This window comes from Ailuropoda melanoleuca, chromosome 16 (assembly GCF_002007445.2).
Source record: "Ailuropoda melanoleuca isolate Jingjing chromosome 16, ASM200744v2, whole genome shotgun sequence".
NCBI classification, from domain to species: domain Eukaryota; kingdom Metazoa; phylum Chordata; class Mammalia; order Carnivora; family Ursidae; genus Ailuropoda; species Ailuropoda melanoleuca.
This window is the reverse complement of record NC_048233.1, coordinates 90868293-90880572: the sequence shown is the minus strand read 5'-3', so window position 1 is coordinate 90880572 and position 12280 is coordinate 90868293. Positions and strand designations below refer to the sequence as shown.

General features: G+C 43.7%; 1 long non-coding RNA gene and 1 other non-coding gene across 2 annotated transcripts in view; one reads left to right on the top strand and one right to left on the bottom strand.

The window, feature by feature from the left end:
- Positions 1 to 782: 782 nt before the first annotated feature.
- Positions 783 to 4186, bottom strand: LOC100482043. The gene is made up of 4 exons (XR_004621246.1): positions 4153 to 4186; positions 3674 to 4057; positions 3242 to 3307; positions 783 to 929 (listed from the first exon to the last, which is right to left on the bottom strand). It is a non-coding gene; the product is annotated as an uncharacterized LOC100482043 (transcript).
- LOC105242242 overlaps positions 4026 to 12280 on the top strand; it is a 21637-nt gene continuing 13382 nt past the window's right edge. The window contains exons 1-2 of the long non-coding RNA XR_004621247.1: positions 4026 to 4218; positions 5370 to 5441. This is a non-coding gene — a long non-coding RNA (uncharacterized LOC105242242). The remainder of the gene's footprint in view (positions 4219 to 5369; positions 5442 to 12280) is intronic.

Here is a 12280-nt window from a genome sequence, read left to right as displayed (position 1 = left end):
GGTGATATTTATTTATTTGTTTTTTTAAAAGATTTTATTTATTTGTCAGAGAGAGAGCACACAAGCAAGGGGAGTAGCAGACCCTGCTGAGCAGAGACCCCAATGTGGGACTCGATCCCAGGACCCTGGGATCATGACCTGAGCTGAAGGAAGATGCATAACCAACTGAGCCACCCAAGCGTCCCGAGGAGGTGATATTTAAAGCTGAGACCAGAATGATAGGAACTAGCCAAGGGGAAGCACAACGGTTAAAGACAGAGGAATGGCTTGGTGAGTCTGAGCAGAAGCAGAGTGGCTGGAGTAGAGTGAGGGACAGGGCATGGACATGAGGTTGTGAGAGGCTGTCAGGGGCTGCCCAGCAGGCTGTGGGAAGGACTGTAAAATATCACTCTGGTTGCCTGATGGGAAATCAATCGTAGTTCACACCCATTTGTGCAGCTACTGACATTAAGTCTCTATGGAAGCTACTTGATGAGGAAGGAAACAGCTGTCCCACATCCTAAGTCATGGATAGTTTTACTTTCACCAGAGGCCTGAGAGGATTTTATAGTCTGATTACAGGGACCAATTAGGTAGTCTTCCTTCTCCTGTTCTTGCATTATTTTCACTCTACATGAAGAAGATACACAACTCAAATGTTTACTGGGTAGTGCACAGCAGTTTAAAGAGCAAATGGTGGCAGTTCTAATAAAACCCGTGGAGGATGAGAACTCCAAGAGCATGAGATTCTGCTAATCCTTAGCTTCCATCCTGTAGCTGCTTGACACTGAACTCACTTACCAGGATTGCAAAACTGCCTTCTGTGAACTCGGTAGCTTCAGTAGAAGGTCCCCGGATGTCCCTCAAGTTCTTAGGTTCTCTTCTCACTTTTGGCACAAGTGGTACCCTTTCAACAAATCTAAGCTTGGGCTTTTCAGGAATGGAAACATCTAGAAGGAGCACCGACAACCAAGAATAAATAAAACCACACATCTCAAAAGATCCATGTTCTTCCTAGAAAAATTTATATCAATCAAGTGGAAGTCATAACGTTACCACTGAAAAAATAATTTCAAGAGGATATTAGGTTTTTCCTGTGGGTGCTTTTTTACTGACACCGGAATCTTTTGTTTTATTTATTTATTTTTTTATTATTATTATTTTTTTATTTATTTGACAGAGATAGAGACAGCCAGCGAGAGAGGGAACACAAGCAGGGGGAGTGGGAGAGGAAGAAGCAGGCTCATAGCAGAGGAGCCTGATATGGGGCTCGATCCCATAACGCCGGGATCACGCCCTGAGCCGAAGGCAGACGCTCAACCGCTGTGCCACCCAGGCGCCCCCGGAATCTTTTGGTTATGACAAGTATTAAAGAAGACGTTTCTGAACCTTTGAAGATAACAGTTTTAACGTTCAAATGAAATGCACTCTGCCTAACACTAGAAAAAAGACCATCTGGGAAGGTCAGAGATTAAGACTGTCACACATAACACTGGCTACTTTTTTTTTTTTCTTCAATGTTTACTAAGTGCTAGACGTTGAGCTGAATGCTTTACGTGCAGTATCTCATTTAATCTTTAAAACAACTTTATAACCTTGGTAATTTTTTAAGGCTTCCCTTTTAAAGAATGTTGAACCTCTTAAAGTTTAACACACATAATCAAAGGGCCAAATAAAAAATGTAAAGCTCAGTGAATTATCACGAAGTGAAGGGATAAACACACCCACCTTAATGGTCACCTTGCTCAAGAAACAGAACATTAGGCAAGTACTATTTTAAATCTCCATTTTATAAAAGAGGAACCTGAGGCCTAGAGACGTTTTATAATCTGGTCTAGGCCATCCAGTGAAAACAGCAAAGCCAGACAGTATGACTTTTTTTTTTTTTTTTAAATACTACATTACCTCTCTGGATGTTAATGGAGGTGGTGGAAAGANAACATTAGGCAAGTACTATTTTAAATCTCCATTTTATAAAAGAGGAACCTGAGGCCTAGAGACGTTTTATAAACTGGTCTAGGCCATCCAGTGAAAACAGCAAAGCCAGACAGTATGACTTTTTTTTTTTTAAATACTACATTACCTCTCTGGATGTTAATGGAGGTGGTGGAAAGTACACGACATTGTACGTGAAAATATCTTCTGCTCTGCCACATTTTTGTTAGGAAACCTACAACCTAGGGATCCTTTGATCTATGGTCTGTTTCTACAGGGGCTTTTTACGCTGACACCTGTACATTTCCTACAATGTGCAACAGCTTGCTGTGTTGGGGGGGTGGTTTAAAATGCAGGCCAGACACAGTACATCTTTTTCATATCAGACATTCTGACAAGTTGGGGAAAAAATTATTAACTTTTAAGTAGTTTAAACATGTCTATGGTAAAACAGGCACAGCTTTATCATGGAGTCAAATATAAAACAGAAGCCNTGTTGGGGGGGTGGTTTAAAATGCAGGCCAGACACAGTACATCTTTTTCATATCAGACATTCTGACAAGTAAGTTGGGGAAAAAATTATTAACTTATAAGTAGTTTAAACATGTCTATGGTAAAACAGGCACAGCTTTATCATGGAGTCAAATATAAAACAGAAGCTTTCAAGGAAATACCAAATTATTAGTGGGCTAACAAGGTCATAGCAACTGCCCCCTGCTCTCCTCCAGTTTCTACAAGCAGCTACAGAGAAATTTAGTGAGGCTTTCTCTCACCTTCAAGTCCATATGGACTTCCGGAGCATTCAGTAGTTTCACAATTTCGTGTAGAAGATAAAACCCTCAGAGCTCAAGGACATTTTCGTATTTTTGTGTTTGCTTGTTTTTCTTTTTTTAAGATTTCCAATAAAGACACGGTAAGTTATATTTACAAAATTGTGGTTTATCGTAACGTTTATATTCAACGAATTCGTGCTCTTCGCCCACAGTTATATGACTGCATACATGTAACATCCTTCAGGGAGAACATCAGACGTTCAAATTCTACGGCCATATGCCTGACTGGGGGTGGACCAGCGCCACACAGGCGGCCACAGGGGTGGTACCCCATGACACAGTTGCTCCATGACAGCAGGGACTTTTGTGGGTCTCTCTTGTTCTTTGCTATATCCCGAGCGTTTACAACACTTCTTGGCATACAGCATGCCCTCCATACATATTTACTGAGCGAGTGAATAGAGGAGAGGAAGCAGAACCCGCCAGATCTCCGCCTACCCTCTTCCAGGTCCCACCAGAGAAAAGACAAACACGAAAGTGATACAAGCTCTCACCCTCAAAAGTCGGCACCGGGAGCAGCATCTTTAGGCCAGCACTGGCGGGCGGGGCGGCCCAAGAATCTACAAAGGCAAATCAAATTAAAATCCGAAAGCGACAGACCTGAGGCTGGTGCGACCTAGACCAAAGTCAGTCCTGATGGAAGGCCTTGATGGTGGGCTGCGGGTTCCGCTAAATGGCCTCACAGGCCCAGTATCCGCCCCCCCCCCCCACAACCAGAGAAGCCAGCAGGGATCTCCGGGCGCCAACCCCCGCGGGTGGCTGCGCCGCCCCGGCACGAGTCACCGCGACGGAAGCGGCGGCGGGGAAGCGCGGCCCCTATTCAGGGCTGCGGCAACGGTTGGCGGAGCCTTCCAGGAGCCAGCGAGGCGCCGCACCGGGGGTGGGGAGGAAAGGGAGGTCTTCTGAGGGACCGGGGGCCTCCTGACCTGACGGCCGCGCTCGCAGGAGCGGCGCCCCGGCTCGAGCCAGCAGCCGCCACATGGCCACGCACGTTCGGCCACCCCGGCTTCCCACCAGGAACGCAGCGGCTCCCTGGACCCGGTCGGGCCGGAAGTTGCGTTCGCACCGGTCCGCTACGCAGAGAGTCCCGGCGGAAGCGGAAGAAACCAGGCCGCATCACTTGGGTTCCCGCGCTGGCGTGTGCTAGCCACGCCCAGCGCCGCTTTAGGCTTCTGGATGTCTCCATCCACTCAGGGGTCTCTTCCTAGTTGCCCACGACGGTGCAGGGTTTTCTTTGCTGCTCACCGTGCTGAGAAAGCCTGGGTTTCCCGACCGGGTCGTGTCTCACAGCTCGCCGCCTTACGCCGCTTCTGTAGGGAGCAGCTCAGAGACATTAGGAAAATCCCACTGATTGACCATTGCTTGAGCAATGGCAACACATTGCCACGTTTTAGGTGTTCAGTACCTCGTCATTGCATGTGGTCCTCCCAAGGAGTCCGTGAGATAAGGAAGTCATGACACGCATTTGCAGGTAACATCCGGAGGGTCAAAGGATCTAACTTAGCCAGGGTCACACAGCAGGAAAACAGTCACACAGTACGATCAGAATTTGAATCTGTGTCACCCCAGGGAACCCAGGGACTGGACTGTATCAAAACTTGATTATCAAATTAAAACGATACATGACTCTTCTGGGAGGATGTTGGGCAAATCATTTTTATGGGTCTGAACCTTTTTAATATTTAGAATGAGAGGATCTTTCCCCAAGCTTCTAGGACACAAATGGGATTAACAAATTGAGACTGTTGTCTGTTCTATTTAAATCATGCTAAAACTGTGTATGGTCTTTCCCCAAGGATTAATTTCAGAAATGGCAACAAATAAAACCTGTAATACTTGCAAAGCTACCGGGAGAACTTTCTCTGTCCACAGTGTTAGTAGGCACTTTTTGATTACTTGCACACTGAAGCTGTCTCAAAAGAGTTAATGGACGTATGACAGCCAAGCATTTCTGTCCTTTTAGAGCAGCTCTAAAAGGGTTTAACTGTCCCCCCCCCCCAAGCCAGTGTCAGATTCTACACAGCTCTTCCCTGTTCCCTTCCACCCAAAGTGGGAGAACTGAATGTGCTCAGGTATTTAAAAATCTCAAGCTGAATATTGTGTAATTTTGTTTTGGATGGAAAGTAAGTGTCAGTACAATCTCTCTCTGGTTACTAAATCTTTTGGTCCCCCCCCCCCCGCAACTTCCACCTCGTTGTTTATTTTAAAAGAACTGAAAGTTTTGCATTTAAATAGTAACTACGACAAATGATGTCTATTTTTCTTTGCAAGAGTTGTGCCAGGTACTATGAGGATACAAAGAGGAAAAACCAGTGATTCTATTCTTTAGGAATTTATATTTAGGTAGGGACAATAATGATGAGCATACAATAGCTAATGTTGAGGTATCAGAAGACAAGTGTGAATAAAGCGTTGTCTAAATGGTAGGAGGGGTGTGAGGTCTTCCTTGGTCCCTAAAAATGATTTTCCTCCCTTCAGTTCTCACAGCTCTTTATTTATTTACACTTCTTTTCTGGTAGTTCCATGGTACTTATTTGTAAGAAACTGATGTTGTGGGATGAAATGTTTTGCCACACAGCTAGTATGATAAAAACCTTGCTGTTCTTACTTTTACTGGAACAGGTTTGCTAAAATCTCTCAAAAGTTGGTCTTCAGACCACCTGCATCGGATGTTACTGAGACCTTCATATAAATGTAAGTATCTGGTCCCTGCTTACTAAGTCAGAAACTCTAAAGGTGGGGTTCAGGAATTCCTATGGTGAACTAAGCCCCGTGGCTGATTGTAATGCCTAAGCCAGTGGAGAATCAGTCCTCTGGGAGCACTTGGAAAATCTAAAAAGCAGAGTATAGCTACCAGGCACTGTTTTTGGAACATCCCGCTCTGTATCCACCGGGATTTGTATATTTTGCCATCGGTATAAAAATTACCTGGCATCTCAGTTTTTAGTCTTTCTTATTTTAGAATCACGAGATAACAGAAACCTGTAGCCTAGTTGCAGGTCTGGTTGTTGGTGTAAATGGCACCCACACACATGTTGTCTGTGTATGCGTATGTGTGCACACCATCTCATTTTAATAAAAATGTTGGGTTTTTGCTTATCAGATTCTAATCATAATATCATAGTGTAATAAATCAGCATGGAACTTCCTTACTCCAGGAAGCCCATAGAACCTTCTCAAAGGGCTAGTTAGTATTAGCTTCTTCATCAGTTTAGCTTCCATATGGTGTATAGCATTTCTAAGAGAGCAGTGATGCTGATGTGGTGTTTTGGAGTCCGGGAGCAAACAGTCAAGAAAGAGTTCTTGAGATGTTTTCAGTGTCGAAGAGGTGGTTTTTGTTAAAGCACAGGGACAGGACCCGTGGGCAGAAAGAGCTGTACTGGGGTTGTGAGGAGTGACTTGCAAATTGGGTGGGGGTTTAGGGATAGTGTAAGTCTCTAAGGTTTCCAGGAGCTTGAGGGGTCATTTACTACTGTCTAGTAAAACCTCAGTCAGGAGACCCTTTACATGTAGATCAGTGGGCTGATGATGATTGCTAACATATATCTTGGGGGGGGGTAGAGATAAAAGAAGTTTCCAAAGGGATTGATCTTCACCAACAATGTATCAGAGTGCCTGTTTACCCACATTCTTGCTGAATTTTCTTGCACACTTTTGGTTAGAGCTCTGCCAATATGAAAGAAGAGAAATGATATCCAGTATTATGTTTATAACAGGCTGTTAAAACAGGATTGTGTCTAACTCAGCTTTGCCTGAGGTCCCAGCGTATGTGGTAATCCCCACATTCCAGAGTGAGATGCCGGGCCTTCTGGACAGGATTTATTTATTTATTTATTTTAGATTTTATTTATTTATTTATTAGAGAGAGAGAGAGCACGCATGAGTGACCAGGGGGAGGTGCAGAGGGGAAAGTCTCAAGCCGACTCCATGAGCGGAGTGTGGACTTGATCTCAGGACCCTGAGATCATGACCTGAGCTGCAACCAAGAGTTGGAACCTAACTGACTGAGCCACCCTGGTGCCCCCTGGGCAGGACTTACAAAGGAGGTGGTAGGAACTGGCTTTGTTATTCTTAGCTCTCCACTTTCTTCCAGCCTGTAAAACGCATTGGAAAAATCACGAAAAGAAGTGAAGACTGGAGATTACATTAAAGATTTCTTTGGACAGATTTGTTGGTATATAGTGAGCTCCACTCTCCCTGTCTAGTGGCAAGGGATTGGGGTGCTCCATCAAGTTTAGTGAGAGACAGTTCAAGACTGACCACTCAGCTGGATATGGGACCTCCGTCTGAGGGGGACTGGTGTTTGACAAAAGTCTACGTTTGGAGGTTTGATGCCAAGTAGAGGCCTGCCTTTGGGAAGTAGTTACATTTCCATTGATGGTGGGTCAAAGGTGTGCATACCTTGTTCGTCAGATGTGGACCCCTGTGCAGTGTGCCCGTTTAGGGTTTTCTTACTTCCTGTCTAACAGGACCCCACTGAGGAGCAAGGAGAAAGAAGCTGGAAGAGATGTAATGATGGATGTCCAGGGCCTGAGGGAAGACTTGTATGCAACCAGCCAATCATTTAGCAGAGATGAATTTGCATGCATCAAGATATCCTCAGCAGTTAGGGTAGGGTGTGTGTGTGTGTGTGTGTGTGTGTTTCTCTCAAGAATCCATAAAGCACCCATGAGAGAAAGAGCGTATGTTAAACTATACTGGGAACTGAGTCAACTACTGTTGGCTCTTCTGTCAGTTTGCTAAGGCAGCTGTAACAAGTACCCCAAACCTAATGGCTTAAACAACAGAAGGTTATTGCCTCACAGCTCTGGAGGCCAGAAGTCTGAAATCAAGCTGTCAGCCAGGTTGGTTCCTTCTTTTTTTTTTTTTTTTCCTTTTATTTTATTATATTATGTTAATCACCATACAGTACATCCCCAGATTCCGATGTAAAGTTTGATGCTTCATTAGTTGCGTATAACACCCAGTGCACCATGCAATACGTGCCCTCCTTACTACCCATCACCAGTCTATCCCATTCCCCCACCCCCTCCCCTCTGAAGTCTTCAGTTTGTTTCTCATAGTAGGTTGGTTCCTTCTGAGGGCTGTGGGGAAGGGGCTGTCCCAGGCCTCTGTCCCAGGCTCATGGATGGCTGTCTTCTCCCTTTCTTTTTTCCCATAGTCTTCCCTTTATGTGTGTCTTTGTGTCCAAATTTCCCCTTTTTATAAGACAGTAGTCATATTGGATTAGGGCACCGTCTTGACCTGATTTTAACTTGATTACCTCTGTAAAGACCCTTTCTCCTAACAGTGTCACATTCTGAGGTACTGTGGATGGGGGGTGGAAGTGGGGAGTAGAGGGGTAAAGGGGGTGACTGGGGGTCCAACACATACTGGTTAGTGGGGGGAGGCGGACATACTTCAACCCGTATCAGGGGCTATGCCAGTCAGCATCCCAGAGGGGTCAGCAACAGAGGTGAGAGATGAGGAGCAGAAAAGATCCTACATGACTGGTGAAAGTGCTATGTGAGGAAATAGAGACCCCCCCGCCCCCCAACCCCATTCCCATTTCGTTTCCACTGCAGTCATCCTATCTGGAGCAGGACTGAACTGAATGCAGCTTCACCTTTAGATGGAATTCAGAGTTGTGACTGTTACACAGTATTGGACATTTTAGTTACTAAAATCAGAATTTTTCTTTTTTCTTTCCTTCTTTTTCTTTTTTTTCTTTTTAAATCAGAGAAGTGAAAAAATGCAGAAAACCCCCAGCCTTACAGAGTTGGTTTGGAGTTTGGGTAAGCGGGAGCAGGGTAAACGAAAGTTGACTTTTAAAAAAAGATTTTATTTTTAAATAATCTCTACCCCCAATGTAGGACTCAAGCGCACAACTGTGAGAGCCAGGGCCACATGCTCCGCCCACTGAGCCCTCCAGGCGCCCCCCAAGGCTGATTTCCAGTAGCATTCTCTGAGTCCTACTTCATATAATTTACACACTCGTTATACATTAGTTTGCAATTTTTCAGTGACTAGTGATGTCGAACTTTTCCTCCTACCTTTGTTATCATATTTTTGTCTATTTGTTTTTTCGTATGTGTGATTTGCTTGTGTACTTTCTCTGTGTTTCAATCGTACTGTTTTTTTTATCAGTTCTAAATGCTTATTGTATATCAATTATATGAACTCTTGTTTGTGTATGATTCAGTGTTTTTTACCATGTTCATTATGTCCTTTAATTTTTTTTGAGGTAGGACCATTCATAGTTTTCATGCAGTAAAATCTTTCAATTATCTTCTTAAGAATTTTTGACTTTGGTAATATGTTTCTAAGGCCAGAAGTAGGGATGCAATATAATCTTCTTGCCAAGTTGAAAATTCTCATTTAATATGTGGTTTTATGGGGTGCCTGGGTGGCTCCGTCAGTTAAGCGTTGGACTCCTGATTTCAGCAGAGGTCATGGTTTCAGGGTCGTGAAATGGATCTCTGCATTGGGCTCCATGCTGAGCGTGGAGTCAGCTTGATTCTCTCTCTCCCTCTGCCCCTCCCCGTGCTAATGCGCACTCTCTATAAATAAATAAATAAATAAATAAATAAATAAATAAAATCTTAAAAAGATATGTGATTTTATAATACACTAAATACCCACGTAATTATTTTTTAACATTTTATTCCATTCCCATGTTCTTGATCTGAAACCAGTGCTACACTGTTTTAATTATCATGACTTTGTTACATATTTTTATATGTTCGGTCAAATTCACTTTATTTTCCAAAAAACATCACGGCTGTTTTGCATGTTTGGTCTTCAAGATAAAATTTGGAGCTATTTTGTTCTATTCTCTCTACCTTTCTTTTTCTTTTTTTTTTTTATAAAGATTTTATTTATTTATTCGACAGAGATATAGACAGCCAGCGAGAGAGGGAGCACAAGCAGGGGGAGTGGGAGAGGAAGAAGCAGGCTCATAGCAGAGGAGCCTGATGTGGGGCTCGACCCCATAACGCCGGGATCACGCCCTGAGCCGAAGGCAGCCGCTTAACCGCTGTGCCACCCAGGCGCCCCTCTCTCTCCCTTTCTATTTTTGTTTTCTTGGCCAGGATTTTCGTTGTTGTTGTTGTTCCTCTTCTTAGAACTATCTCAATGCCATTTGTGCCTCTGAGCAAGATTCTTTGTCATTTCAAAGAATTACAGGATCTCAGTTGGAAGAGGCTAGAGGAAGCTCTCTTTAATTCCACTTCCTTATCAGAGTATGATCTTCAACCGTGAACATGGTATAGGTCATTCATATATCCAGTTAAGGAAAAGTACAAGTGGATTTGGTAGCAGTCTTCCCTCCTCTCCCCCGCATCTTCACAAAAACAATCAAGAAGAAATTTCCCTAAAGGACGCTTAGGCTTTACCAGCCATGTGCAGTAGAGGTCGCAACAACGCATATGATAGTCCCTGAAACCATACCCAAACCCATGCTTGGTCATCATACTTTAAGCAATAATGAGCACACGGAGACTACCTTTTATTATACCACTTCCTCAAGGTGGAATTACGACCTGTCACAGATCCATTGTCAGTCTGCTCACCTGTCCCCTACCCTTGCCAATAAAAATGAACACACCCAGTTAATTGCTAAAGTTGGGGGGCAGTGTTCTCTCTCTCTCACACACCCCTTCCTTTCATTGCCCAATTGATTGCTAAATTAAAAAAGTCATCTTTGTTAAAAGTAATTTTTCCCATTTTCCAGTTGCTCAATTATTATATTGAATGGAGAAAATGTAGACAACAGAGAAGCAAGCAAACAAAAGCAGTCACCAACAATTCATCACACAGTTAACCGCTCTGTATTCTGGCACGGATGGCATCATAATGCATCACGAATGTCTTTCTATGTCAGAAAGTATTTATCTTCAACACGAATTTTACTGACATAAAAAAAAAATAAATTTAATAGAGGTACCTGGTTGGCTCAGTCGGTTGAGCATCTGACTCTTGATTTCAGCTCAGGTCATGATCTCAGGGTCATGGGATCAAGCTCTGGTCCAGCATATGCTCAGTGTGGAGTCTGCTTGGGCTTTTGTCCCTCCCCCACTCTAAATAAATAAATAAATAAAACTCTTTAAAAAATTAATTTTTATAGTATATCATACTTTTAAAAATTTAACTTTTAAAATCAAGTATAATTAACATGCAGTGTTCCATTAGTATCAGGTGTATAATATAGTGATTGAACACTTCATACATTACTCACTGCTCATCACCATAAGTGTACCTTTTTTTTAAAAAAAGATTTTATTTATTTATTTGCAGAGAGAGAGAGACTGAGCACAAGCAGGGGGAATAGCAGACAGAGGGAGAAGCAGGCTCCCTTCTGAGCAGGAGCCCAATGTGGAACTCGGTCCCAGGACCCTGGTATCATGACTTGAGCTGAAGGCAGACACTTAACTGACTGAGCTACCGAGGTGCCCCTCCATGAGTGTACTTTCAGTCCTCTCCACCTATTTCACCCATGCCCTCGCTCCTCTGGCAACACCAGTTTGTTCCCTGTAGTTAAGAGTCTGTTTTTTTGTTTGTCTCTTTTTCCTTTGTTCATCTGTTTGGTTTCTTTTTTTAAAAGATTTTTAAAAATTTGTTTATTTGAGAAAGAGAGAGAGAGCATCAGTGGAGGGAGGATCAGAGGGAGATGGAGAAGCAGGCTCCCCACTGAGCAGGGAGGCTGAGGTAAAACCCTGGAATCATGACCTGAGCTGAAAGCAGATGCTTAAATGACTGAGCCACCCAGGCACTCTGTTTTTTTTCTTAAATTCCACATAGGAACCAGTAATTCCTCTACTGGGTATTTACCCAAAGAAAATCAAAACACTAATTCAAAAAGCTATATGCACCCCTATGTTTATAGCAGCATTATTTACAATTGCCAAAGTCTGGAAGCAGCCCTAGTGTTCATCCATAGATGATGGATAAAGAAGATGTGGCCTATATATGCAATGGAATATTACCCAGCCATAAAAAGAATGAAATTGTGCCATTTGCATGAATGATCTAGAGGGAATGCTAAGTGACGTCAGTCAGTCAGAGAAAGATAGATACTGTATGATCTCACTCATATGTGGAATTTCAGAATTTTGGTGACTTTTTAAGTATCCCATCCTATGGATCCGCCAGGGTTTACCCATCCATTGCCCTGTTGTGGGACATGTAGACTGTTTTCGTGTTTTCCGTATTATGGCTCTCAGGGCATGTTATGAGAGATCACTTACGCCCCTGATGGTGCCTTCCAGGGTGGTACCAGCGCTGGCCTTCCTGGGGTACAGCGAGGTACCCAATAGGTATGTTCGGGATGAGGGCTTGGGCTGGTGGTTGGTTCACACCTGCTCCTCCCGGGAGCCCCTGTTCCCAGAGGGCAGGCTCTTACTCTGAGCGGCTGGGAGTGGAGACGTGTGACGGGGCAGGTGAATCTGTCTGCCTCGGGGTCAGTATTAGGAAGTGTGCTGAGGCTGCATCTCTAAGGTTTGCTCTCTAATTGCCTCCGTGCACATTTTGATTCTTGTGTATCTGCCCTATTATGA